The 19,043-nt window shown below is 38.3% G+C and overlaps 1 long non-coding RNA gene across 1 annotated transcript in view; it reads right to left on the reverse strand.

Moving 5' to 3' along the window:
• Window positions 1-9,883: 9,883 nt before the first annotated feature.
• LOC146441335 (uncharacterized) overlaps window positions 9,884-19,043 on the reverse strand; it is a 215,949-nt gene continuing 206,789 nt past the window's right edge. Inside the window, exon 4 of the long non-coding RNA XR_014849861.1 lies at window positions 9,884-9,994. This is a non-coding gene — a long non-coding RNA (uncharacterized LOC146441335). The remainder of the gene's footprint in view (window positions 9,995-19,043) is intronic.

The following is a 19,043-nucleotide window of genomic DNA, read 5'->3' on the forward strand; positions in this document are numbered from 1 at the left end:
ATTGAAAATTCTTTCTTTTCCCAAATTCCTTTTTATTATTAAATGCAAAGGGCAGCTAAAAATTAATTTTGGACAAGAAAATTATCATTAATTAAATCGGTGGGTTTGAGTTTATTTTTTGGTTCTGGCTTTCTTTTTTTGAAAGCCTGTTTTTAAAGAAACAAAAACTTGAGAAGTTTCTATCTGCTCATCAGTCCATTTTCTTCTTCTGAAACTTTGGACCTCTTTGTCAACTGGATACAAATTTGACTAAGTAGCAGAAATCATAACAATAATTATGTTCCTGCAAATTTCATACAAAGTGATGTCTGGATGGATTGAGAAAAGAGCCAAACTAGTTTGTCCCAGGAGGAAAAGGGCTTCAGCATGAAATGAACCATCATCTGTTGTGTGTGACCTGCCAATATCCACCCAGCAGTTTAGTTACTCCGTGACTTGTTAGCATTGCACCTCTCAGCTCTGATCCCTGCACCTACAGTTTTTCTTGCTCTCTGGGTGGTCAGGGGACATGAGAGTGAGCCAAGAGAAAGCAGAGCCATGAGAAGCCTGTGAAGAACCTCTGCAGTGGGTAGGAGCACAGAGGTTAGTGAGTAAAAGCACAGAAAAGTTGGCATTTCCAGTTTTGCTCCTCACAAACTAACCTGACTGTTGTTCGGGAGGTTTGTCCTGCTGCTTAAAAAGAAATTTCTGTCCTGTATGAGGGCTCTCCTTTCTAAGTCAGTGGTGCAGGTTTAGTCCATTGTGGGGCTGGTGTACATCTGCGCCACTCACTGGTTGTTCAGCACAGTGGGACAAAATAAAATATTTGCTTCCGTGCATTGCTTACATGTTGCTTACACCAACCCTACCATTGGGACCAGCCCAAAGTAGTCAAAAAGTAGCAGTCTGGGAGGCACAGGTATGGCTTTAGTGGAGAGCACTCAACAACAGTGGGTAGTGCTGATTCCCCAATGGGGGCTCAAGTCTTCTTTACAACCAGGGAAACAGACCTAGGGAACATCATGTGCCAGAGGTGCCTTGGTTGCATCTGTCCTACAAGTAAACTGAGAAACTTATCTCTACAGACATCAACCTGGCAACTTTCACTACACTTTAGCTCCAGATAAATCTTTTGGCTAGAAACTTGGCTAGAAAATGAAAACAAATGCACTTTGATTCAAAGCTAAACAGCCTCTTCAGTCAGCTGTACCAGAGCTTTTTCTTCTCTCTGGCCACAGAACAAACCAGAAACTGCACAAAGATTATCTTCTTTTCCTTAAGGGAAGAAGTCTAAGATTAAGTAATAATCAATAGCAGACAGTAAATAAACCAATCTCTTAATGGATTGCAAAGGGACTTCAGAGGTCTTTGTGCTGCATGGCAGCCACTTCCAAAAGAGCAGGCAATCGCCTTTAAAGAGTGGAGACAAAGTGTCAGTGCCAAAGAAAGGTCACACACAACAGCAAGAATACATGCTAAACCTTAGAAAGCCTAAAAGCAGCTGAGGTAGTGGGGTAGATCATTCTCTCTCTAACTGGACAAGGCATGTTGAAGAATATTTGTCCCTGCTCTGCTGTACAAAAACATTGCAATTCCTCAAGCCAGACCTATAGAAAGTAAAAGCCCTCAAAAATAATACAGAGATCCATATGCTACAGCTTAACATTTTTTAAGCAGATCCTCAAGGATTCAGAAATAGACTTTCTCCGGGTGAAAAGCAGTCTGAGGCGGTGCTGATGATCTGACATGATGACGCAATGCAGACTTGTCTGTATTTTCAGAATAGACACAGTTGTCACAGAAACAAAGGATTGGAGACCAATTGCATCAAAACCTAATCTAATCCCAAATATCTAATAGTCATAGCACTAAAATTCTTAAAATTGTATCCCAGTCAGATCTGATCACATGATTTGCTACCCCTTATATTCTCTTTTTACACCTTTGTTCTCTGCCAAGCTCTTCTCCATTATCACCTTCATCCCCTTCCTAATAAACAACCAGTGTCTGTTTGCTCTTTCCAGTGGGCCCAGTCTGGATGATTTTACACTATTATTTGATGTTTGTGACACAGTAGTGTTACAGTAATTTCAATCTTGGTCGGCAGTTCTGTTACAAGCTGCTACCCTGTTTTGTTTTACATGCAGTGTCTCTCTTGGCTGGTGCTTTTCAGTAGTTGGAAGCCATGGCTGGATTTTTGTTAACACAACAATTTCTATGCTTTAATTCTTTATCTGTAATATGGATGTACCTTTTCTAATGCCACTTGCCTGCCTCGTCCATTTAGACAAATGGACAGTGGACATCCCCTCACTTAAGCACCTGATTTCAGATGAAGGCATTCAAGTGATACTGATGTAAAATTAGGCAAGCAAACAAAAGTACAACCACACATTTCCTCAAAATGCTGCTCTTAACCTTTCTCTACTTACCAAAACACAGCTGGGAAAGTAGAGCTCCTGTTGTGCCCCAAAGTGAAACAGAGAATAAATCTCAAGATTATTACACCTTTCAGGGGAGTTATACTCTCCCTCAAATTGTTGCATCAACTTCTGCTTCTTAGGAAGTCCCTACTTTTTACATTCCCTGCCTATTTAGTCAAAAATAAAATGAGAAGAGGATAGATGGAGTCCACAGGACACAAAAAGTGTATGCCTATTCTTTAGATTCTTTTAGCAGCTTTGCTGTTGTGGTTCCAGATAAAACAGTCATGGGGTTCCTGTGGCTGCCTATATTTATATAACAACTTTCAGCAGCTGATGTCCACCTGTGCCAAATACCCAGTGTAACCATATCTTCTTAGAAATAAAGAAACATATTCGAGAAGCAGCAGTAGATCCTTATCTCTGAATCTGGACTGTAGAGTTGCAAGAACAGGTAATAGTTTGAATGTCGATAAGCTATAAAGGTATTTTTTTCTTTGGTTTTGCTGAAGTTTCATTTTCTGCTTGCAGCAGTCTAACTGAAGCAAACAACTGTTTTTCTTGATTAAGCTAGAGTAGGTTGAGTTTTCAATGGTGAGTACCTATCTCATGCCCTAAATAGCCTATCATTCAAGCCTGGAGTTTTTATTCTGATGAATTACACTACAGATGTGAAAAATGGAAAGTAACAGTCGGGAACTGCTTTCCTATTATATCTTGTTGAATTGCATTGATTGGTTGCTCAAAAGCAAAACCTGTTTAAGAAATCAAAACAAAATAGTGCAAATGAAAGAATCTGAGGAGAGACGAGAGGAGCTTAAAATTCATAGTCTATCCATTCTGCATACTTTGGATTCAAATGTTAAAAGAAATAAAAACCACTTCTGGCTACAAGTGATACATGACTGAGATGTGCTCTAAATTAAAAGCTTTGGATTTGATAAACTGTATAATGATATCATGAATATTTAGAAGTACTACCACTTTTAGCAGGGGAAAGAAATCTCCATGATAGTATGCCCTTCAGCTCTCATGGTGCTAAACCAAAAAGTAATGGATTATATAACTTTTCCTTGATCTTAGGATAAAATTCACATATCTAAGTTAGGCACTTTTTTTTGGGGGGGGGGTGGGTAGTGTTTTGCGGGGGGGGAGTTGTTGTTGGGTTTTTTTGTTTTGGTTGGTTTTTTTGTTGATGTTCTGCTCCATTACCTGTCTGAGAAAGTAGCAGATGGTTGTAAAAGATTCAGATAAGTATCTAGCTATGGAGCGAGCAAATACAGCTGTGTGATTTTATCATCTGTACAGCCTCCAAGAATACAGAGAAATGCATTGAAGTGGTTCAAAAAAGGAGCTGGAAGGTTGGAATGAGGGCTGGCATGGTGTGGAGAAGGTCCATTTCAAAGTAACCTGGAGATCAGTTGAAATCCCTCATATTATTCTGGATTTCTGAAAGTTTTTTCACAAAATTCTGACTCCGTTTGTTTTCTGTATTTACTAGTAGGACAGTCCTTTCTTGGTGAAACTGGTGCCCTAAGGGTTTGGTTCTACATGCTATTTAGAGCCTTATCCCCAATATGGGTTCTTTGGATTTTCATTCAGACACCAAACTTTGTCAGAGCAACATACAGCTTTAGGACTTAATTTAAAATGTGACAAGGACATGGGAGGTTAAATGTTGAAGACTATAGTTGATGTAGCAATGTGTTTTAGTATGCACATTATTATATAATGCTTTAGCTTTAAAACCAGAAGCATTTTATTTCTTTTAGTGTGAATATTGAATCTTTTAGTGTGAATAAGGTTAAATCAGGCAGTTTACCAGTGTTGAAAGATTGCCATTAAAAGCTAACAGATAGGTTTGATAGGAAGGTTGGAGGCTGAGTTTGTCTGACCTTCAGAAGCAGTGACAAACACTGAGAAATGGAGGGACGCAGCTCCACCAAAGCCAGCTGATCTGCTCACAAACACTAGGGTGTCAGGGCATATTAAACTGGCAAAACAAAAAGAACCAAGGATGGCTATATTAGGAAAAGAAAAAAAAAATTGACAGTAAAGTTCTGGTTCCTAAAAGGTAAAGACAGCAGGGGGTTTTCAGTTTAAAAAGTGGGCAAGAAAGCCAGCATTAATTAAGGTCTGTGGAATAGGCATCAGAAATACGATGAGAGAGGTCAGGAGGATATAGACAATTATATTGAGCTAGTGAAGAGAAGACAGAGCAGAGCTGTGAATCCAATCTTCTGCAGCACACAGGAAGACTTTGTGAGGACAAAGTGGGTATGACCTCAGGTAACTGGAATCTTCCCTGGAGCTGCCATTCCCCTGATGACTCATTTACGTTCGTTTTACTGACACTCCTTGCTCTCCTGTTGATTTCTACCATAATGTTCTCTTTTGTGCTTTGTTGAACACTTGTGAGTTCTGGGAGGACAAAAGAAGATGCACTGATAAGACCCCCCTGCTCAGAAGGAGAAGAAATATACGTGAAAATGGTGGTTCCCTTGTAGTGACTTAAAGCTTTGGACATCCATGCATATCTGCAAATGGTAGGCAAAGCCTGTCTTTCTGCTATAGGAGGCACAGTACATGAACATTAAGAGAGGAACCACTTAGAATTCGTATCCTTTGAGATGACTGAGAAACAGCTGGGAGAACAAAGAATATGACAAAAATTTATTGTGTAAAACTACACAATAAATCAACAGGAAGTAGCAGTCAGGCACGCAATAAGCCATGACAAATGCAGGTATGAGAAATAAAGTCATAAAGAACAGAGACAGACATCTGGTCTGTATCTCAGCAGGTTTTTGCAGAATAAACAACAAAGAAATATAAATAAATAGCTCATTTGTGATCTAGTTTAACAAATAAAAGCACAATAACAATTACATTTCCAGATGCCAGTAACTATTTCTTTAGCAACTTCAGTCAGGAAAGTCACCTGCATTCTTTCTATGAGCAGCTTGTTTCATATGACTGTGCTACTTTTAAAATATTATTCAATTGATTTTCATGGGGACTAATTTTAACACACAATTTTTCCTGAAAAGTAATTGTAAGTATTTGGTATTTGGATGTCACAGTTTTTGCTTTCTGAATATAATGGAATAAGAGAAGAGAAATTACAGTTAGATCATCAGGCCTTTGATTTGCCTTTGGAGAAAGCAAAAGTGGTCTGTGCTCTTCACACAGAAAATCAGAAATCTGTACATCTCACGCCATCTCCTTTCTGGGTTCCTGGAACTGGACGTTGCATCAGATGGCTATTGTTAAAATGATACACAAAATGTATGAAAAGGTGTTGTCTTGGTTTTTTTCTTGGAAAGAGAAGTTCTTTATTTCAGGCACTTACTCTGCTGAGATTTAAGTATAGAAAGAATAGTAACCAAACAAGTCAGGGAGAGCAATGGCAACTCTGAATATAAGGCCCCTTCTGTGAGAATGCAATGGGACAGGCTCATTTCATTCAACTAACACTGCACCCGTATTTCAAACTCTGAAGGATAAGCTCCATGAGAAGCAGGTATGTTGTATATTCATCCATAATCCTTAAAAAACCCAGCCCACAAAACAGCTGCCAGAAGAGCCCTAGAAGCATTGAAGAAGACCTAAAAAGATTGGATTGCTCTAGAAGTGAGCAAGCTGCTTCCTGAGTGAGGTTCTTCCTTCCTTTCTCCCCCAAAATGGGATTCATGTGGAACTGGCAGCTCCCGAGGTTTTGTCAGCTGTTAAGCCGAGTGTCTTCACAAGGACTGCTGTGCAGAATGTTGGTTATTGAACAGAACCATCTGTTTAACCTGCTGACACAGGACTTAAGTTAAAAGGTCTCTCTGGGAGACTCTGAACAGCCCACTGATCATTCCTGTCCTGCAAGAAGGGAATCATCTGGCAGGAGTATCAGCATGTGGTTTAAGCAATGGTGAGTGTCAAATATTGACATTTTGAAAAAGCCCAGGCTGAGGAACTGTACAGAGACCACCAGCCTGTCTGGTAGGACCATGTCTGATAGGGAGTGACTTATCTGAAGTACACTGTGCTCTCTCCTTACTCAGGGGAGTTACCAAAGCAATAAATACGTATCTTTTAATTTGGGTAATTATTTTGGCATGCATGAAATCTCTGTTGATATCATATTGCCAAAGTATGAAGAACAGGTGGAAGTTTTTGTTGTAAAATAGAGCTCAGTAATCAGTAACTAGACAAGAGACATGCTTCTTTAATTTAAATAGTGACAGAGACACACATTATTTGATCTTCTATGCTATATGGAATTGTTCTTATATCAGGATTACAGAATTTCCTAATGAAATTAATTGCATCCACATTTGAGAAATGCATACATTTTGGGTTGGGGTTTTTTTCTGAAAAACAGGTTCCCAAGAAATTGGAAGTCTGAGCAGTGGCAGGAACGGAGAAGTGAAAAGCACCTCCTGATAAGCTATTTGTTGATTTTAGGTTTTGCCCTTAGGTATGACAACTGGAAGAGTTTACTATCTTGAAATTGAATATAGACTCACAGCAGAGCATTGTCGGCACTTTCTACAACTAGGAGGAGAAAAATAGGAGAAATGGAACAGACAGAATTTGAGTACATGTCTTTCTGAGTTTCTTTCAAAACTATCCTGTTTTGACTGTATCTAGAGACCCTTGTGACTGATTTTTCCCAGCATGGAGTGTACCATAAACAAAAAATTATTATTACAGGCATTTCTAGAAACTAATATTTCTTGAAAATATTTATCTCTGGTTCTCCTCTTGCAAAAAATCAATTAAACCCATATTTTAAACTATTTTTCCCCACATTTTTGCAAACTGGGATTCCCAGATTTCCTCTCTCTCCCTCCAAACCCTCTTGAAAACAACAGCCAGAGGAACAGTATGATGCAGAGGACCTATATGGAAAGAAACCTTGTCGGGGTGGGCATGTTCATTTCCTGGTAGTTTTTGCTCCAACCTGCCTCCTCTTTTTTGCTCTGGAAAGACAGAACCATGAACATTTTTTTCAACAAGTCATCTATTCAATGGTTTCAGCCCTCCTTCCTGGTTGTAAATGATCCATGGATTCCTTTTGATTTTCATTAATTTGGTGGCCATTCAAGTAAATGGAATGAATGGTTTATGCAAATGTGACTGTTGCTTTGAGAGACTGCTCATTATTCATGCTGTGTGATTGATTGTCTAAGTCTCAGGGTATTGTTTCTACTCCAGGAGTGAAGAAGTTCTACAACCAAAAGATTTCAAGACGGCCAAACACATCAGGGCTGTTCTTCGCACAAACATCAGTTATTAGCAGCGTCTAAAATATTTCCCCTTTCTGAAGAAGAAAAGGTCATATATAAACAAAGCCAAGACTTCTGACATGCAAAGCAAAGGAAAAAGGATAATTAAATGAGCCTGCTACTTCTCCCTTATACAAATTTTTATTATTATTTCACTCACCCAGGAAAAACCTTTGAAATATTTTGAAATTCATTTGCAAATATGTAAAAATAATTTGTCGTATAGGAGATCTTCAAGGGAAATGTCTTTAAGGCTTGGTCAGTGGTGTTGCTGAGCTGATAAGCTACCTTAAATTCATGTTCTTTTGTAGGTGATTTCCTTTAGAAACAACTTGATATTGGTATTGTTCACCAGGTATTGACAGCTAGTCACTGACAGTGGCATGCACTGGAATCAGAAGCACTTGACAAAAAGTGGTCAGAGCAGCCAAGTATATCTTTTGTGAAGAAGTCCATTGCTTAAACTCAAGATCATACATAGGGGATCTGAATGCTGAATGGAAGGTACTTCAGTCTGCTCTTCCTCAGTCTTCCCTCTTCTTAACCCTTACAAAGCTGCTACACTTCTGTAGGTCTTTTTAAAAAAAAAAAAAAAAAAGAAAAACATCTAAAGCCCATTTTATCATGCAGATTAATAGAAAATGAAAGAATACACAGGGAAAGGGAGTATTCTATACATTGGTACGTATGGAGATAGAGTCCTGGGTCAGACAAGCCCTTAGCATGACCTATAAAATAATTTTTTTTTCACTCTGTATTTCTCTGGAAAAGGGTAATTTAAGGTATTTTTTTCCACTGTTTCTTTCTTTAAATACTACATGTCATTTCCCTCCCCACCCCTGCTTTTTTTTCCAGGGCCCCTACATTATACTGTAGGCAGCATGACAGCACAGGGGGGCTCAAAGCAACGCAGCTCCCAGAAATCTGGCATTTCCCAATCATCCATCACTTAGCCTTTTTTTTTCCCCTCCAAATAATAGTCTCATAGCAAGTGCTGGTACAATACTCTTATAGTCAAATGTACTGAAGGTCTTCTTAAAGACATGTGGAAACTGCCCTTCAGCAGGAGACTTGCCCTTCCTATTACCTCTGTTCTGCCCCATTTTTGAACTCTTCCTGCCCTTTTATCACAAACCCGAAAAGTCACCTTGTTGTACCCTTCTGCAGTCCCTCTCTGCATCAGCTGGCCCTTGCTAATTTGTCTTGAAGCTCTGCCTCTGTTCTTTTCCCCTGCTTCAAAATCATTTTTCTGCACTGCTGCCTTTATAGGAAAATGTATTGATTAAAATAGAAAATCCATGTTGTTACTTCCTCCCTCTAACCCCTATTTACTGATGATATTTGGAGGGATGGGAACTTTGTATATCTGGAAAGCACGTACAGCAGAGAAGAAATTCTTAGCAACAAAATCTCCACGATCAAGACAAGAGACCTAAGTAATGGTTACAGAAAACACTTTGGTTTCTGTGAGCCAGCACTGCACCTTCAACACCTATTTTACTCCTTCCCTTAAAGAAAAATTTTACCCTCATATGTGAAATGTGTTTCCTCCTGTACACTGAATAACTTTAGTTTTAATCTTTTCTCTAGATCTCAAAATGCCGTATCTGTGGCATCACAGCTCTTTACTTCACCTAATGACTGAACATTCTGATCCCAGACATGTAATCTCTGCGTGTAAGAATATCAAGCTGGCTTGTAAAATGAGAATTGCAAATCACATTCCTAGAAGAGAAAAAGTCAAAGTCTTGCATTATATGAGCAACATGATTGTTTTGTCTAAAAGGACAGATACAAAGCAATATCTAAAGATCTGAGACAAATTAATATTGCCCCCTAATTTCCCAAAAGATAATTAGCGCACATTAGTCTTCTCATGTTTACCCAAAAAAAGATCAGATCATTACCTGGTATCTTCTGACACAACCCAGCTGAAGAGATTAGGGCCATGCTGATTTATACCAGCTAAGGATTTTGCCCCCATGTTTGCTAACACTGCTGTGGTATTGTTCTTCTGACTGCTGACTTTTTCATTAGTTAACTAATATGCAATTTATTTTGATGAATAGGACAAGTGCCTTCAATCTGTTCTTGCAATTAAGGTACATGATCAACCACTTGTTATTCAAAAGCATGATGAACTGTTAAGGTCTACTTAAAGAAAAAAAAGGGCTTTGCCCATACAGCAGCATGTGGAGGCCTTTAAAAAGCCATAGAGATTTAGAGAAAACAATTTTGAAGTCCTCACAAGCTAAGTACTTTGCACTGATACATTACAGATCTCTCTTCCATTTTCCAACAAGAACAGTGACTCTGTAATAGAAATAAAAGAATAAAAGCATTAAAGTTTAGGTGGCCATGAAGCACACATTCATTGCACAAATATTGCCAATATTAATTAAAATGTATTGACTGTAAGAATATTAACCATATTCTAAGGCAGGTAGAAAGAGGAACACTGAATTAAGCTACACTAATGATTTATTTCTTTTACTGGTATATTGCATTTAAACATTGTCACTGAACCCCAACCTGCACAAATAACTGAAATCCTCACATGACAGAGAAAGACTGGCTTTGTGGCATTTCCACCTAGGTCTGAACCAGGAGAGACTACCTCAGGAGGGAGCCTGTTCCTAGTAAACTGCAGGTAGATAAGATATTCTTGGGAGACTCATCTCTGTTCCTGAACTTCTCTGTGTTTCACTCTACGCCAGTAACTTCCAAACTTTATACTGCATCATTATATTACAGCAGCACAAGGAGAATGGCCTTGAAATGTGTGTGGTAAGTTTGCTTTTAGGTATGGGCAAAAGGTAACCAAAGATATACCAGGGTTTGCCTTGCCCAAATATTTATAGGAAAAACTCTTTAAAAGACCAATGTAAATAACAGTAGAAAATTATTGTTTGCATTCTTACCTTGTGAGCTACACCATTACAGAATTTAGCAACTTGCTTAGAGACACACAGAGTGTGATTCTTGATCTGGTGCTACTTGCCACCAGACCAGTGCATTATCCAGTGTTAACTCACAACTTCAGTGTAAAGCTCAGTCCTTTCTTTCTCGTTCTTTCCCTAGAAAGAGTTAAGAGAAGCTATTGGAAAACTGGCAACAAATATTTGTAGAGAATCCATTTCAAAATGACCAAGTAACCCATAACAGCAATCTTCACTTTACTGGCACAATTTGCTAAAGTCCTATTGAAAGGACAAGTATTCTTCATTTGAAAGGAAGCAAACAGACAAAACTTTTTCATGATGTAAAAAGATGTGAAAAATTTGCAGTTTCCGAAATGTGAGGTTCACATTGCATACCAGGCACATATACAAAAAGGTTCTAGAACAAATATTTTTAGTAGAGGAGCTTACGTGAGCAGCAGAAGCCACAGGAAAACACAAACTATAGATAAAGTGAAGGTAATGGACTGAAAAAAAAAAAAGTGCAGCTCTGAAGAATAGCTTAGAAAGAGTACCATCTGGGCAGAATTATGTCTAAAAGATGTTGGCAATTAAATATGCCCTATTCCATTTCTTGTGAGTTTAGGAAAATGGGATTTTTTGCATTTTTTAAAATAAAGATTTGTTGCATCTTTTGTCCACCACCAACCAGTAGAACCTCTAATCTGACTTTTCTGAAAGAGGATAATTGTTCTTGTTTACTAGACAAGCATGATTTGTTTATATCAACTGTGTAAAAATAAACGCTGTAAATTTTTTCACATGATTTTATATAGATTTTTAAATGTATGGAGACCTGGTGATTAATTTTTGGCTAAATTTTAAACTGCAGAAGATCAAAATTCAGATATTAGACACGTATTAAAACAGGTAAATAAGCTCAATCATTTAGAAATAACTCATAATTTCTCATTTAAGATACCTTCAAAAGTTTAACACTGAGCTCTGACTTCTAAAAGGTCAGTGTTTCCATCCTCAAGAAAGAACATCCCTTTTCAAGTAGCAGTGTATCTTTGTTAGACTCACTCTTAGAGTTGTGCTAGAACTCTTTGAGTAAAAAATGACTGTCCTGTGATGAAAGGAAGTTCACTCACTGGGCCATTTCATACTGGCATTCAGATTAGCTGAGGAATAGTATGGAAAATGCAGACACTTTGAGATATGGTCAAACACTGATTTTGCATATAAGATTTGCCATCCTAACATTACCTAGGAAATTTTCTGCTAAGTGTATTGATCTCAGCCTTCAAAGACTTTTTCCAGCTTCATTTTTAGGGTTCAATGAGTCTAGGTAAGGCCTGGATTATTCAAGACACACCTTCGAAGAAATACAAATCTTCTCAGACTCACAACAATACTGATTTTGAACCACATTCCCTTTGTAGAATTTATTAAAGAAAGGCCAAACTAAGACTATAACCAGTGACTCAGTAAAGCAGCATGAGATATAGATTCCCTCCAGCAAAACAAAAAAAACCAGGCTTTGGCACTGGTCACAATATATCTGTTTTCCACTTGACACAAACAATATCTCACAAGACAATTTCCAAAACCTGATGTTGTCAGTTCTGAACCACCCATGTTTACCTACAGTTTATGATTCATGAATATTCATACATCTTTGATGTCCAAAGTATTAGAACCTATCTTCCATTTTTTTCCCCCTCACTCACTTTGAAGTTGTCAGCGGAACTCAGATAATGCCCACATAATTATGTTAAGGACATAATCTCTCTCCAAATAAATTTACATTCCTATCCACTTCCTGTTTTCATCTTTGCTGTCAATCCATTCATATACTTTGTCTCATACCTTTAATTCTTTCCTCTTTTCTATTTTTAATGTTTTTCTTTTTTTTTTAAAATTTTGCTCATTTCTCTTTATTGCTGAATGTTCTGCATTTTCTCCCCCTGTACATTTTTGTTCGTTGTTTTTTCTTCAGTCATTCAAAGTATTTCAGCCATCTTCCAAATGGCCTTCATCCTACTCCTAGCTCATTTTTAGACTATGTTCCTTTCAACTTATTTTCTTCTGTTTTGATACCCATTTTCTTTCAATTTCTTTTCAACAGGTCTGACTTTCTCAAAATGTTTCCCTGGAAATACCTCTGACATCCTGGCAATGTTTGAACCAAGATGATTTCCTCTCCATAGGTGAAAATAGCATGAAAGAATGGAATTGACATCAAAGGCCTCAAAAGACACAGCGCCCGTTAAGAGCCCTTCTAAATGTCCAGAGAAATTCCTAATTAAGAAGTGATTTTTCTCACATATAGTTCTATGCCTTGATAATATATGTTATGCTGTCTGTGAGAAATGAAATGCAACATTAGACAGAAGTTGAAATACTCCAGGGCAACACAGCTTAAGGGATTACCTTAAATCTGTGGATGTTCTACACAGATCTGAATACAAACAACCCTAACTACAACCCTACTGAAAGAAAAAAAATTGATAAAACCAGCACTAATAATGCCTAAACTTTTCATTTCTTCAGCACATTGATACAAATAGTGGTTTTACTGTGAAAACAATAGCAAATGTATGTATACATAGAAGTTTGGTCTGGCTGTTATGGAATACAGTGTTTAATGGTCCACAGGAGGCACAATGTACATGTTGTACTAATTACACTCTGAAGACATTCTCTCTGGTTTGTGTCAGGAGCACAGAACACAGTGTGTGCATATTGTTTCCTGCCTGATTTGTTCAATACACGGGCTTTTAAGGCAGAGGTTATCATATACTGGATTTTCTCAGTAAAATATTTGACTTTTTTATTATTCTATTTTTAGAAAATTTGTATCTTTTAAAACTATGACTCAAATTATCTGAGAAGAACATTAGTGGAAACAGGGCAAGATATGGGATATCTAAGTTATTTGGGATTTCTCTGGGTATCCCTTTTAACAGGTAATACAGGCTACATGCAGCCAAGAGGAAAAGAAATGCAACCTATTTTCTAGAAAACCTGAAGTGGCCTCACATTATACAAAAAAAGAAATAATCGATCCGTGTTTACAGTGCCAGTGATGAGCAATTCTGTGCGAGCAAACAATGGTATTTTCACCCCTTTCGTCATGCTGTTTCTCTCTTAGGAATAGCTAGCACTTATTGATTACTATTAGAGGGCACTAAAGGAACATATGGCTAAAAGAGCAACAGTAGCAAGAGGCAACACTTTGCCTGTTATTTTTTTTTAAAGACCCTGAAAAGAGTGTATGAAGGGTCATCTGTGGAGTCCATGATTTTTCCTAGTCAATACTAGTTAGGGATAAGTATTAGGTGCAGGGACTGCAGACTCTGAGGCAGGAAGCAAGCTGGCTCACATCGGAGAGGCAGATCATGAAGGATGAGGTTATGCCCATGACTGAGGGATGCACGTGTGAGGTGCACATGCTGATACCCCTGACAGCTGCCAAACACAGGAGCCACAAGGCACAGCCCCAGACAATGTTCAGCCGGAGATGGCTCCAGCCTTCTCCTAGGCCTCAGGGCAAAGCTACCACACTGCAGCAGGTGAGAGTGGTGGCAGAGTGCGTGGGCATGACATTTCTCCCAAAAGAGACACTGCAGATCACCTCTGATCTTTCCAAGGAGAGGAAAGACAAGCCTTATTGGGCCTGACAAAGGGGACCTGGCACCAGCAGTTGGCCTGACAAAGCCTAACACAAAGCTTACTCCTTCATAAAGAACAATATGCAATACAGAAAGGTCCTCAGATACTTAAAACACAGAGGAAAGGGAACTACAGGAGGTCAAGAGAGAGCAGCATTTGATCACACTTCTGCTGTGTTAACTAAGGCAGCTCTTTTACCTTCCTAATACGTGCATTAGTGCAACTTTAATAACAATGGTAAGTCTCTGTATATTCTTTTCACTCCTGTTGTCTGTAGGCGTTTAAGAAGACAGAGGAACGCAGTAGAACTACTGATTTAAAAATTTCTGGGTTTGAGATCTGGACAGCTCACAATTTTCTCTCCATTCATCCCCTTCTCCTTTCCATTCAGCAATAAATACCAGCCATACACACTGCAATCCATCCCAGGGCAGCAAGATGTGTCAGCTATTGATGGCAGATATTATGTTAATGTGTTCAATCTACACACCATATCTCCACTGAGGGATGACAGAGTTGCTGACACAAAATGGCTTCAAAAAAATATGGAATATGGTGCTATTAGGGGGTGGGTGGGCAAGGTGCCCAAAAAGCATTGCAATCTTAAAACTTTAAATCACTGATTCCAGTGCAGATGGTATCCAGGAGAGGGCTGAAACATAATAGAATACATGGGGGTCTTCGTTTAGATCTGCAGTATCACGATAAAATATGCCCCTACATATTTCTGGGTTAGAATCCTGCTACGGCTACAAACTGTGCAAAAAAGAGCACTGAAAACATTGCCATCCCCTCAGTTTCAGCATTAAACCTAACTGTTCACAGGCAACCAGATGGGGAAAGCACAAGGCAGCAATGAACATAGGAAAAATCAGAGGCCAGAAGACACTAGTGCCTAACTGCTAACAAAGGTTTTTGTTGGCACCACAGTTGAGATATTTTCAAAAGATATATTTTTATAAAGATCTGCACAGAAAACTTCCTAATTTTGCCCTTACCAGGTGTAATGGAGGATGTGTGACACTGTTTATCAACAAATTTGTCAAATGGGCAGTGTCGTGGTACCATGAGTTAGCCTTGCACATAAGTGCAGAAGCTGCTTGTCAGTTCGCTTATGTGAAACATTAAATTCAGGGGGTTGAAAGGCTCTTCACTGGGACCTGCTCCTTGCTTCACTGGATGGACAAGGCTGCTTTATCCCTAAAGTATTGCTCATTAATAGTTTAACTAAGTGCACAAGATGATTGCCCTTGTTTTGCCTTTAGCTTTCCAAATAGAGGAGAGGGGGTAAAAACTAAGGTCAGAAACAAGCAACTGTGACCCCAACTCAAACACATCTCTCTTGAATGTAGTCAAGGTTCTTAAGGATAAATCCTTGAGGAGGAGCTTGAAAACATCTAATGTTTTGTCAGTTGAGTGTGGGATGAAATGTTAGAGCTCTTCTGAAAAAAAAAACCTAAGCAAAAACAAACAAACAAAAAACTAACAAAACCTGATGTTTGAACATCTTGTACCTTTATAAACCTCAGTAACTTTGGAGCCTCTTTTACACACTAAATGAGTACAAGCTTTTACCAGCTTTGCCTTAATGTAATTTAAGGGTGGTTTTAAAGTAGCTAATTGACAGAACAGGCTTTGGCTTCTACAGTACAGTGGTCTGCAAAACTAAGATAAAACTTTCACTAGGTGCTCAGCATACGTTTCTCAAGATATAGCCAGTGTACATTAGTGCAAAAAATGCACACACTAAAGTGTTTTCCTCTGTTAAGAAGCACAAGCTAGTAATGCACAAGCTGTGTGAAAGCCTCTCCTGGTGACATTTGTTGGCTATGTAAAGTTCACGGCTTTGTTAGGTGTAGGAAGAAGAGTGTGCATGGAACCTGAAGGGCCAACACTCAGATTTGTGAGAGCAACGCAGTTTGCTCTATTTGTGCTGTTCTCTGCCTCCTCACCAGACTCATATTCTACTTCTGAATTTACCCACAAAAATTCTGAAAGCATTTGGAAATTCTTGTGATTATTTTCAGATAAAGAAATTAAGTTGCAGAAATTACAAACTATATTCTTTCAGCTAATCAGGTGCCTTATTTAGAAGACAAAATCTGAACAATAATGCTGTTTAAAAATGGATTTTGCTTGGTCTACTCAAGTAGTTTTGAATGTCTAGATTAGAAAAGCAGCCATCATCAGTTTAGTACAGCATGGCACTGTCTACTGTGAAGTAATGACTGCAAAGTTAGCTAAATTAGATATGATGAACCAGCCTGAAGCTTTCAATGAGTTCATTAAAGCACACCATGCAAAACCCAGCCTAGCCAGAAGAGCTGATGTGGCTGGAGAAAAAAGCATAGCTAGTTCAGCTCAACCAGGGGGGAAAAAAAAAAAAAGTCTCTTGGGACAAAATCTGCTTTGGGCACATCTGGCAACCTGGACCTTCCTGTCCATATCCTGTAGCTGCACAGCATGGGAAGCTGGAAGAAAACACAGAGAAACAGAAGCTTGAAGCCACTTTAAGGAATCAGAGACAGCTCAGTGTTGAAAAAGCATCTGAATACAAGCACAAGAGCCAGCTGCAGTTGTGGAGACAGGAAAAAGCAGCTGGAACAAGACAGCAAGAAGGAAGACAAGCAAGGGCAGAAAACTGTGCTGCTGAAGAGGCAGAGGCAGGATCTAATACGCCAGGCCCTGACTGCCCACAACACTTTACACCTTTGAGAACTGTGTATAACCTTCTCTAAGATGTCTCCTTTCCTATGAAGACTCTCATGTGTTACATACTAACAGAGGTAGCAGAAAAAACATTACATACTCATTCTGATTTTTAAGTATGAAGGAGAAGGACAGGAGGGAGTATGCTAGTTATTCTCAGGACTCCAAGTCCAGATGTTGTGACAGATGCCTGAAGAATCACTGTTGTTAAAATTCCGACAGATTTATCTGAAAGCAACAGTTTTTGAAAAATATGCTCTGAAAAGAGAGGAGGTAAATAATGGAAGACACAAGAAGAAAACACCAAAATGAATGACTAAACAGAAAAACTGGGAATTTTTCAGCTAAATGCTTTCTCGGTGATTCATTGATTCACAGAAATGAAACTTTTCACAGCAGGCTGTTTCTAATAATTTCTCAGGTAGAAGCCCACAGGCACAGTGCAGATCTCCTGAGCAGAGAGGAGAAAGACTCATTGCACACAACGTAGTATTGCAGACATAAAAATTACTTAAGTTTAGCTCATTTGCTCTGGGCTTATATTTCTCATTAACTACCCTCACCAGCAGGCTACAAAGCAAGAATTTTGCCACCATCTTTTGTTACAAGGTCTGTGTGTGTGCATGGACACACAGGCAGACATGAAAACCCCAACAGAATATATAACATTTTCCTTGTGTGGCACAGGAACACTCTTCTTAAATTCCAAAAACTTCAGAAGCTGAGGCAACCATTTGCTACCCAGCTTTACTAATAAGTTAGATAAAAACGATAATCACATCTATTAAATGCTAAACACCTATTTAGTTCTTCCAGTTAACTGGTCTGGAACACATCTAAATTAAAGCAGGCTAGTGCAAATATATTAATTCAATAGCAGCAATATGAACATCCTTGTAAATCAGAACTGATCAGGTGCCAGGCAAGCTTGAAGATCTTTTACAGCTTTCACCTTTGCTTTGTTCAAGTTAGTGTGAAAAAGAGAACTCATGTCTTTGACCTTATGAAGCAGCTTTCATCCATAAATGTGAAGATTTCTAAGCAGAGACAATAATCGTCACTAAGATGAATTTGCTACTGATGGTGTAAAAAATTCATCATATGGGTATTTCCTCAAGGGTGAAATGTATTTTAAAACAGCATACATCAAAGAAAAACACTTGTAAATCTTCCCGTTTGGCATGGAATCTGGGACTTCTACAACCAAATGGAAAACTATAATTGTGTGAAAAGGTTTGAAGAACTATATGTATTTTAACACTCTTCTCACCCATACCCCCAAAAGCTTTTATGAAGTAAGAGCCATATTTTCATGACATTTTACAAGTGTATATATTGAGAAAAAACAACATATTTCATATTTGCTTTTACACTGCGAGAAAAAAACCCACAATAATATCTCTGAAATTCCAGAAGCTTGAACAAGATCAACACCCTAACACTCAAAACATAACTATGTTTGCAGAAAAAAAAATAACCTGATTATTTCTTTTGTATCATCATATCTTCTTTGCATCTTAGGGAAGCTCATAGTTGTTTTTTTCATCCCACTCAATGACAAAAGGAGGTGGCATGTAGTGATTTAAGATACTTAATCAAAGCAAAACAACTTATCTCATATTTGTAATATTGCTAATGAGTTGCCTGTCAGGTAGTGGAAAAATATCTTTACAATTAGAGGCTTGAATTCAACTTAACTTTCTTCTGAAATGCATTTTAGATTTGCACTGAAATTAATGGCATTATGATGTAATAATGCCAATAATAAAATTTGGGTAAGAGGAAGTTTAGGTGAAACGTAGCCAGATCTTTTGAAGGAAGGAAAATACAGTAGTAGTAGAAGAATTCAGTTTTCAGTAAGTCATTTTAATGCTCACTTTGACAAAAACAGAAGTCCTGGGACATTGTAAGGTGACTGAAATTGAATCATGAGAAAATTACCTTAGGCACAGAAAGAATCTGTAAAGGAAAGGTAATGCTTTGTCTACTTTACAAATTCATCCATGTGGAGAGAAGCCTAAATGCAAACAGATGTATGATCTGGCACAGCATCCAGTCAGCCTGATATTCTTGTT

The sequence above is a fragment of the Lichenostomus cassidix genome, chromosome 2, assembly GCF_008360975.1.
Source record: "Lichenostomus cassidix isolate B80296 chromosome 2, HeHo_3.0, whole genome shotgun sequence".
Taxonomy (NCBI): Eukaryota; Metazoa; Chordata; class Aves; order Passeriformes; family Meliphagidae; genus Lichenostomus; species Lichenostomus cassidix.